Source organism: Dermacentor albipictus, chromosome 2 (genome assembly GCF_038994185.2).
Source record: "Dermacentor albipictus isolate Rhodes 1998 colony chromosome 2, USDA_Dalb.pri_finalv2, whole genome shotgun sequence".
NCBI classification, from domain to species: domain Eukaryota; kingdom Metazoa; phylum Arthropoda; class Arachnida; order Ixodida; family Ixodidae; genus Dermacentor; species Dermacentor albipictus.
In genome coordinates, this window is record NC_091822.1 from 118,079,256 (window position 1) to 118,088,680 (window position 9,425).

Here is a 9,425-nt window from a genome sequence, read left to right on the forward strand (position 1 = left end):
ATGGGACCAACTTGGGTCACCGGGTATGTGCCGTCGGGTATGCGCCACTCTTCGACGGCGAACAAAAACAAATAATTTAAGACGCCGCCGGGGCTGGGCACGCGAAATCGAACATGCGTCACATATAGTCGGATAATCTCTTTCGAACACGTATTCGCTCACGTACCACACGAGGAAGTTTGGGGCCACGCCGCTAGATGGCACTGCATGTATGGAGGGAAGCACGTGAGAGGAACCCGGCTGCAGCACCTCATAAACATGACGCGTTTCAGCTGCGGCAGTAGGGTGTGTCGTTGCACTCCAACAATGAGTATCGCCTTAGCACTGACATTCGCCGTGAGATGGGTACTACCGGAATTTTTATAATGAAGGAAAGATAGAAGAGATATTCAGTTACTCTGCAAGAGTGACTGCAACGCCCTTTTTTGCATAACTGCAGTAATTATAATTATAAAGAAACCACTATAATGTAACAACAAACGTCGCAGGTTGGGGAAGATCTCCAGGGCAGTTAGATAGAGAGAGTAAATGAAGCGCGTGTATAGTTCTGGACACACTGCAACATACGGAGATAAAAAAAAAAGCACGGATAAGTTGCTATAATACTGTGTCCCAACGACTTCTGTACGCGTATACTGTCTTCGCTTTCCGTCATCCTTCGTCCGCTGCACTGAGTTTCGCAACTCGAAGAAAACAAAGACGTAATAAAAAGGCAAAAGGGAAGTAAAGAAATCAAAGAGAGAGAAAGAGAGAGAGAGAGCTACACGGAAAGGTTGAGAAATAAACAGGGAAAGAAATGGAAACACGGAGCGGACGCGACGAAGCGTAGGGAGAAAGAAAAATGCACAAAACGGAAGGCAGTGTATTTGCTTCGCCCTCTCAGACATATTTGACGCTATAGTCTAGAGCTTATTGCGTCTGGACATGGTCGAGATGCAGCTGTCACTTGCGAGGTGCAACGCGAGCTGCAGAAGAACTGAGTGAGCGAGGACGCCGCAGATGGCACAGCATCGATCATCGATCATCGATTATCTGAGAGCGATGCGCGGGATAAGGCGGATCGACTTGAGGGATGACTGCAGCTGGGTACATCGCCTCACGTGTCGTTTCTCATTTTTATGTGTAAATTTATTCAGCTGTATAAAGCTCGAAAAGAGATCTATTAAAATGAATATCGGTCGCTCGATATGCACTTTTATTTAAGATGGTGTTTTTCTCCCACGCGAATTCAAATGAAGGGAAATGCCCCTAACCAGATTAGCTACTCTGTCTGATTTTTCTTTTTTTTTTGCGAAGTAGGTGCGCAGTCGCCAGCTGATCACTTTCTAGTTAAAGTTAATCCACACATTCCCGCTGCGCGATAGTGACTGACCTAAACGTCACTTTTGAGAGTTCGTTTTTTAAAAGTAATAACAGTACACATAGCCTCTTCTTAAGGAGGCTGATGAGCTTCGCAAAATTATTTATTAAGTTATTTTTATTACCCTCAGGGCCAGAGGCATTACAGAGGGGAGTGGAACCTATTGAAAGGCTTTGTTCTGTTAATACAATGTTAGCTGGAACGATAAGAAAGTATCACTATAAGCCGGAACAACAACAAAAAGGTCGAGCAATTAACTGGTAACTACATAACTACATACTTGGTTAGTCACTCAGTAGTTCACTAGTGTTTAAAACACAATGAAACTGGGAATAAGGAACACTGAACGCGACATATCCCGGAAGGCGGCTCCATTCATGTGCGGTGCGGGGCATAAATGATTGATATCGTGCTTGCGTTAAGCACGGCATTGTTCCCATCTTTTGTGCATGATCGAAACGAGGTGAAACGTATGACGGAGGAACAATAGCGTCATTGTGCAGGGCGGGACTGTAGAATATTTTGTGAATGCGAAGTAGGCGAGAAAACTTGAGGCGACGGGCGGTTGACGCAAGCTGTAAAGACTCTTTCTTTAAAGTGATGCTGGCTGTACGACTGTAGTTTGCCAGAATAAAGCGGACAGAGTTATTTTCGACAACTCGAGGGCAAAAGTTAATATATCAGTGCAGGGGTTTCGTATAAAATCGGCATAAAGTTTTGTAAAGCAGGAGTCTTAAAGAAACAGGAACACATGGAAATGTTGCGCCAGAGGTATCCTAACGACCGGTTAGCATTGCTAATTATTTGCAATGCTAGTATGAAGAGACCAAGTAAGAGAAGAAGTCACGTGAACACTTAGGTAGCGATAGGACGTTACGGATTCGAGAGCGGAGTCCTCGGGCAAGTAGAAAGCGGGGCAAGTAGTTGCACTGGAGACACGTAATACCTTAAATTTAGTTGAGTTCCCTCAACCAGAATTTACGCAAGCTATATATAGAGAAAGCCAGAATATGCATAAGCTCTTTCACTTAGCCCGTTCTAATACACACATCAGTCATATAGTAGAAGCACCTGGATAAACGTGAAGCAAATTCATAAACCAGTTTGATTATACAGTCATTGCGCAAAGAAATTGGCAGACAACGAGCACGTTTACAGCTCAAACACGGCAGGGCTGAAAACTGCACATTTGAAGCGATAGCAAGTGAAAACACGAAGAAGGTAGCTTTCATCAAAAGTAATTTTAGCCCCCCCCCCCCCCCCCCCTATTAGGTATAAGTTGAAACTCCAAGCAATGCCTACTGCGGATTACACTATTTTAGCCCCTTCTTCAGATAGTTGGCCAAGTAAAAGAACACAACATACTACCCGATGAATTATTCGACTAGCATTGGCCAGCCAGTCGCGTTAACAAAGATCAATCGACACACGGTAATATTACAAACCGAAAGAAGGATCTTGTATCACTTTAATGTGTCCATGTTACTACTTCAAAAAGAAAAAAGAAAAGAAAAAGAAGAAAGGAAAGTCATGAGCCATTCCACTCTGTTAACGTGGATGACCAGCGAAGCTGTGTAGCCCACCACAAAGAGGTGACAGAATTTTCAACAAAGGTACGAACACATTTATTGTTTTGATCGGTCGGGAAGAAAGGTACGCATAGACATTTATTTTTATACATTCGTGCTCACTGGTGTTATAGATTCGTTATACACATTTTTGATATACATTCGTGTTTTCGTTTCGCGATATAGTGACGTAAAGAATCTGAGACCGCAGTCACCGCACCGACCAGCAGTGGGCCAATGACGTCAGCGCCTTTTCAGGGAGAGAGTCCGTACGGGAACGCTGGCATGATGAGCGCCATCGGAGCCAGTTGCGGAAGAAGACGACGACGAACGCGCGAGCAGTAACACGAGCCATTGCTGATGATGACAGTTTTCGCTCGCACACTTGCAAAATTCAAGGAACCTTAGCCATAAACTTCGCTGTAAAAGGAAGTTCGTTCTGACATCCTCTGTGGTAAATTTTCATTTCTTCAGAAAGAAATTTCGAAGTTTCACCCTTCACACGTTTAGCGTGTGACTGTGAGCAAAATGAAAGGAAACACGCAAATTTTCGGTTCTAGGCGTCACAGCGGTAGGAAATAATAAGCCCAACATTAAAGGGCTCCGCGAGACGGGAAGTTCGGCGGGAAAACTACGTGGTTAAAATGCAGATGTTGGGGTCGAACCCGCACGATATTTGCATTTGTTGCCTGAACATAATCTTAGCCTTCCCTCCGACTGCGTTCACTTTTGTACGTGCCATGCTATTATGCAGGATTTCTGCGTAGCTTAGTCTGTGTCCAGCTTCAATTTTTGGCACGCGGTTGCTGTTCACGCTTAATTGTTGGGTCATGAGTTTTTCGCATTTTTAACCCATTTTCAATTGAGAAAGCAGTCCGCAGAAGCGATCACGAAACGATAATGTGAGAACCTCTCCCCTTCGTCAACGGTATGCAAAAGACACTACCGTAAGTGAATCATATAAATTTTCTGGGTGTACAGCAATCTTCGCTACCTTCTTGCTTTATGGGCGCACTGCTACGCGAAATCCGGAAGTGCCTTGTAGAATAAAATAGCTTCATATCAGGGTTATAGTGATCAGTAATAAATGAAAGCGAAGTCAAAGTATAAGGAGCATATAAAATATCAGAATTCCCGTGTCACGTAGGCATTTACTCACTTCACGCCAGCAAAAGCGCACGCATAAAACATCGAAAGCCAGCAGGCTTTGTGGAAGTCCGCTTTGTTGAAGCGATGGCAGATCACCTAGCAGAGATGCAATGCATTTCTACTGCTACGACCACACAAACGCATGCGGGCACGTCTTGTTCCGTGAAATGCGAGTGGTTGAAGATCCTTGTGTGGACGCGCCTTAAAAAAGCGTGTTCCCGACGTACGCTCGTCACTCCATGCGTGCCACTCCAGCAGAGAAACACAATCTGAACTACTCACGTGTTATCGCTGTCAGCTCCGCACTCTTTCTCAAAGCGTCTCGCAGTGCCAACGGCGATAAAACCTGGGATGGGGGCTTCAACACCACGCTACGCGCACCGCACGACCGTAACCACTGATGCAGACGCGTCGTCTGCTAAACCGAGCCCGCTCAACCTGTAGCAGACGATTCATTGAGAAATGCGCTTAAGGCATGCAGCGCCATCTATCGTGCCTCGCGGAAAGCGGTCGCTGTGGTCTCGCTAATGCTTGTGCTGGCGCAGTCGGCACTTTGAAATTAAACTGCAAGTAATTTTATTTTTATTAGTTAATGTGATGTTATTGGGCCGGATCACTCCAGAAAAGGGAGAAGCAGCACGCCAAAGCAAAAACACACATCAGACATGTATTGACGTACACAATACGGATAACGGCACACACGCGTCACAATGTTCCAAAATGCCTCATAGGCGACATGCACTATATGTATCGGTGGATTACGATCGGCCTACAGTTCCGGCGGCAGCTTGTGTCGCCGTGTCTTAGACCTCGTTGAACCGATGCCGGCCAGCGGGGTCGGACAACAGTGTCGGCCGGCGGGTCGGACAGCCGTGACCAGCGGGGACGGACAACAGTGCCGGCCTGCGGGTCGGACAGCTGGGTCGGACGGCCGGGACGGTCGGCCGGGTCGGACGGCCGGGTTGGACGGCCGGGTCGGACCGCCTCGCGGGGCTCAGGTAGCCGGCCGCAGTCACCGGGTCGCGTCCACAGCTGGCGGGGTAGCCCTGTGGCCGCTCACCCGAACGCTCGAGTGCCCTGGTTCCGGACCGCCAGCCCTCCTGGACCAGTGCCCAGCGGAAGAGCGGGGCGAGGTAGCCTCCCAGCGGGCGACAGTGTTGCTTCAGGTGTGGCGTATTGGCGCGGTCGGGGATAGCTCCTATGGGCCAGACGCCCAGCGAGGAAGCTGCTTTTCGGCGAACGCCGAACCTCGCGCACTGCTCACGCCACGGGCCACGGGCCACACTCTCGCGCCACGCTTTTTTGAGGCGCCACTGCCGGCGCTCCCAAATCGGTGTCGATGATGATGATGGTCCTCTTCGCCACCGCACGGCGCACTGTCTTCATATGTTTAGGCTTCGCACTCCCGCGTACCATATATTATGACAATACCCCCCTTTTCGAGAAAGTTGTTTACAACTATTCTAACACATGGACGCGGGATGAAAAAAGAAAGAAAAAGGAAAATTGTCATGCACTTTTGTCCGATTGCTCATATGAGCACACAACACACTGTTCACAGGGCGTTGCGCCCAGTTAAAGTACTAACACACAAGTCTATACTAAACACTAAGCGCTTGAGTGGTCGCATTGTCTAATCACATTTTGATATACGAACAGGTGACCACGTGTGACTCTACTCAAGTAGTCAGCTCCGGCATTGTCACAATCTTTCATATAGTCAATAGTAAAAGAAGACTCCTGCAAAAGGAGACTCCAACGCAACACTCTGTTGCTGACGTTCTTGGCGTGCTCCTCTGTGGGCTTGGTTTCGCTGGCCTGGTCTCCGGTGCTTTTTCAACTTCGGCGGCCTTTGTGTCGGCGTGTTTAAAACTTCAGGACCGAACGAACTTGTCGCATTCTTGCACGCACACACAAGCACACCTTGACGAGGAAGTGGAGCGGCCTGTACTTTCCCTTTAGCTGTTGTCCTTTGGCACTTGTCGCACGACTTCACAAAGCGTTTTACGTCTTTGTGTACATCTGGCCAATAATATTCTTGTAGGATACGATTGGTTGTTCTCCTGATACCTTTATGCCCTTCTATGATGTTTCCATGTGCCCCTTCTAATATGCCAGATCTAAATGCTTTTGGTATGACCACCTGCTTAAAGGATCTGCCAGTGGCCCGGTGGTAAAGGCGATACAACAATCCTTTTTCTTCCACGAATTCGTAGCTGTGGCCCTTTCCCGAGTTAAACGACTTGCTTACTTTCGCAAAAATATGTTTCAGCGTCGGGTCTTTCCGCTGTTCTTCAATGAGTTGTCCTTTTGTCATGTCACGTAAGACGATTGTTGGAACGCACAAGGGACGAATCTTGCCTTGTTCTTGTTCTTCAATATTTGCTTCAGCCACGCTCGATACATGGTGAGGCTTCCTAGGCGCCTTATTACGCTTCATCCCTATCGACGACGACTCCTCGTTGGGAGCATCGGGGGGTTTCCAGTCAGAGTCTGGATCATATGGTCCCCTGACGCCTGGAAGATTTCCCAGAATAAGGTCGTATAGGGGCTCGTCCATACATGTCACTGTTAACTTGCCTGAAAAATACGGCGTGCTCACTTGTACGACAGCTTCAGGCAGGTAACTCGTTGAGCCGTCCAGAAGAACAACGCTGTTCGTTCTTCCCGTCATATACATCTCTGGAACGAGTTCTCGTTTGACAATTGCGGTATTACAACCGGTGTCTCGTAGTACACGAACACTTCTTCCCAGCAGCCGGCCTTCCACCACTGGCATCCCGTCGATGAGGAAAGTTACAGCAGTCCCAGGGTTCTTGTCCTCGCTGTCACTTGATTGGCGAGTCTTCTTTCCTGGATGCTTTGATTCTTTCACTGGACGAGTCCGGACTGGCCGAGATTCGGTGAATGCACACGAAGAACTTGGTTTGTTGTCCCCGTACCGAGTTCGGCAATTTTCAGCTGTGTGTCCCGTTCTGTCGCACAACTCACACTTCAGCATACGCTTAGGTGGGGCACGGCAGTCAGGAGCCAAATGTCCAAACCGATGACAAAGGGTGCACATAAGTTGTGGTTTCCTCGGAGCTTCAATGTTCTTTCCACCAGAATCCTTTGCGTTATCGGGACCCTTTCCTAGGTTTGTCCAGTTCTGCGCTTCAAGAAAGCGATCCGTCAAGCTAGCAAGTTCGTCAAGGGATTTGCACTCTCGCTCCTTCAAGAAAATGACTAGCTTTGGCTCACAACAACGCAGAAACTGTTCAGAGATCATGTGATTTCGTAGATCTTCATATGTTTTAGGCACATTAGCCATCTCAATCCAATGGTCAAAATAGGCTGAAATTCTTGCTGCTAACTGTCTTCCAGTTTCGCCCTCTACTGCTCGTGCTTTACGAAACTTCTCTTGGTAGCCTTGAGCCGTGAATTGAAACCTTTGTAGCAAAGCTTTCTTTACCTTCGGGTAATCTAATGAATCGGTGGCAGTCATCCGACCGATCACAGTTAACGCTTCCCCAGTCAGACACATGCTCAAAGCAAGAGCCCATTTTTCTTGTGGCCAGTCCTGCCCTGTTGCTACGCGCTCAAATCGCTGTATATACGCGTGTAAGTCATCGCGTTTCTCGTCGAACAAAGGAAGTAACTTCTGTGGATTGAGGGATGACGAGGAGGTGCTGGGCGCAGTCAAAAGTTCAGAAGCCGCTGCCGGCACATTCCGAGCTCCTTCCTGAAGCTGCAGCTTTAGCTGGAGGATCTCACGCTGCCTCTCGTCAGCTAAGCGCGCTAATTCAGCAGCTTCCTTCGCTGCCTCTCGCTCCGCAGCTCTCTCGTCCCTTTGTTTTGCCTGTTCGGCCTCAATCCATCTGCGAAGTTCTGCGCCTGACAATCCTATTTGGAGTCCTATAGCCGTGATTTTCTCTAAATCCATGGTGCCGTCTACTAATGTGTGTCTGCGCTCAAGCGAAACTGCCCCCTTTCACTGTATTTACGAGTGAATCCTGGCAGGCTCGCCAGTTTGTGATGTTATTGGGCCGGATCACTCCAGAAAAGGGAGAAGCAGCACGCCAAAGCAAAAACACACATCAGACATGTATTGACGTACACAATACGGATAACGGCACACACGCGTCACAATGTTCCAAAATGTCTCATAGGCGACATGCACTATATGTATCGGTGGATTACGATCGGCCTACAGTTCCGGCGGCAGCTTGTGTCGCCGTGTCTTAGACCTCGTTGAACCGATGCCGGCCAGCGGGGTCGGACAACAGTGTCGGCCGGCGGGTCGGACAGCCGTGACCAGCGGGGACGGACAACAGTGCCGGCCGGCGGGTCGGACAGCTGGGTCGGACGGCCGGGACGGTCGGCCGGGTCGGACGGCCGGGTTGGACGGCCGGGTTGGACGGCCGGGTCGGACCGCCTCGCGGGACTCAGGTAGCCGGCCGCAGTCACCGGGTCGCGTCCACAGCTGGCGGGGTAGCCCTGTGGCCGCTCACCCGAACGCTCGAGTGCCCTGGTTCCGGACCGCCAGCCCTCCTGGACCAGTGCCCAGCGGAAGAGCGGGGCGAGGTAGCCTCCCAGCGGGCGACAGTGTTGCTTCAGGTGTGGCGTATTGGCGCGGTCGGGGATAGCTCCTATGGGCCAGACGCCCAGCGAGGAAGCTGCTTTTCGGCGAACGCCGAACCTCGCGCACTGCTCACGCCACGGGCCACGGGCCACACTCTCGCGCCACGCTTTTTTGAGGCGCCACTGCCGGCGCTCCCAAATCGGTGTCGATGATGATGATGGTCCTCTTCGCCACCGCACGGCGCACTGTCTTCATATGTTTAGGCTTCGCACTCCCGCGTACCATATATTATGACAGTTAATTTATTCGTTTTGAACACTTCTAGCCCTTTCAGGTTGTTACAGTGCGGGAACGATAGCACATAAAATAACGTAAGAGGCACCTAAAGTAGCTTTTTTTATGTATTACGAAATCACGACGTACAAACGCATTAGTCGAGAGGTTATGCTAGTCAACTGTTACTCAGGGGGCAACGATAATGCAAATACATAAAATATTCCCCTGTATAGAAAGCAGCATATGCTCAATTATTCTGAGCGGCTGCTTTTTCAAGAGGAAGCAAAAAGAACATGGACCCTCATTTACATTTTTTTCATTCTTTATTACAAGATACAGTAAACTCTCAGTTGCACGAACCTCGGTTTCATGAATATTTCAGAATACCGAACTCCTAGAAAATCGCCGGCAGTTTTCCTATGCATTCAATGCAAAAATCTTTCAGTTAAACGAATTTCTGAAAAGCGAATATTTCAGTTGAACGAACTTGATCAGCGGACCCGGGCTCATT

At 49.0% G+C, this 9,425-nt stretch overlaps 1 protein-coding gene across 1 annotated transcript in view; it reads right to left on the reverse strand.

Annotated features, from left to right (window-relative positions):
- Positions 1–8,916, reverse strand: part of LOC139056069 (protein ABHD15-like) — a 280,561-nt gene extending 271,645 nt beyond the window's left edge. Inside the window, exon 1 of the mRNA XM_070533900.1 lies at positions 4,360–8,916. The gene's annotated coding sequence lies outside the window, so the exon portion shown is untranslated. The remainder of the gene's footprint in view (positions 1–4,359) is intronic.
- Between the last annotated feature and the right edge of the window lie 509 nt (positions 8,917–9,425).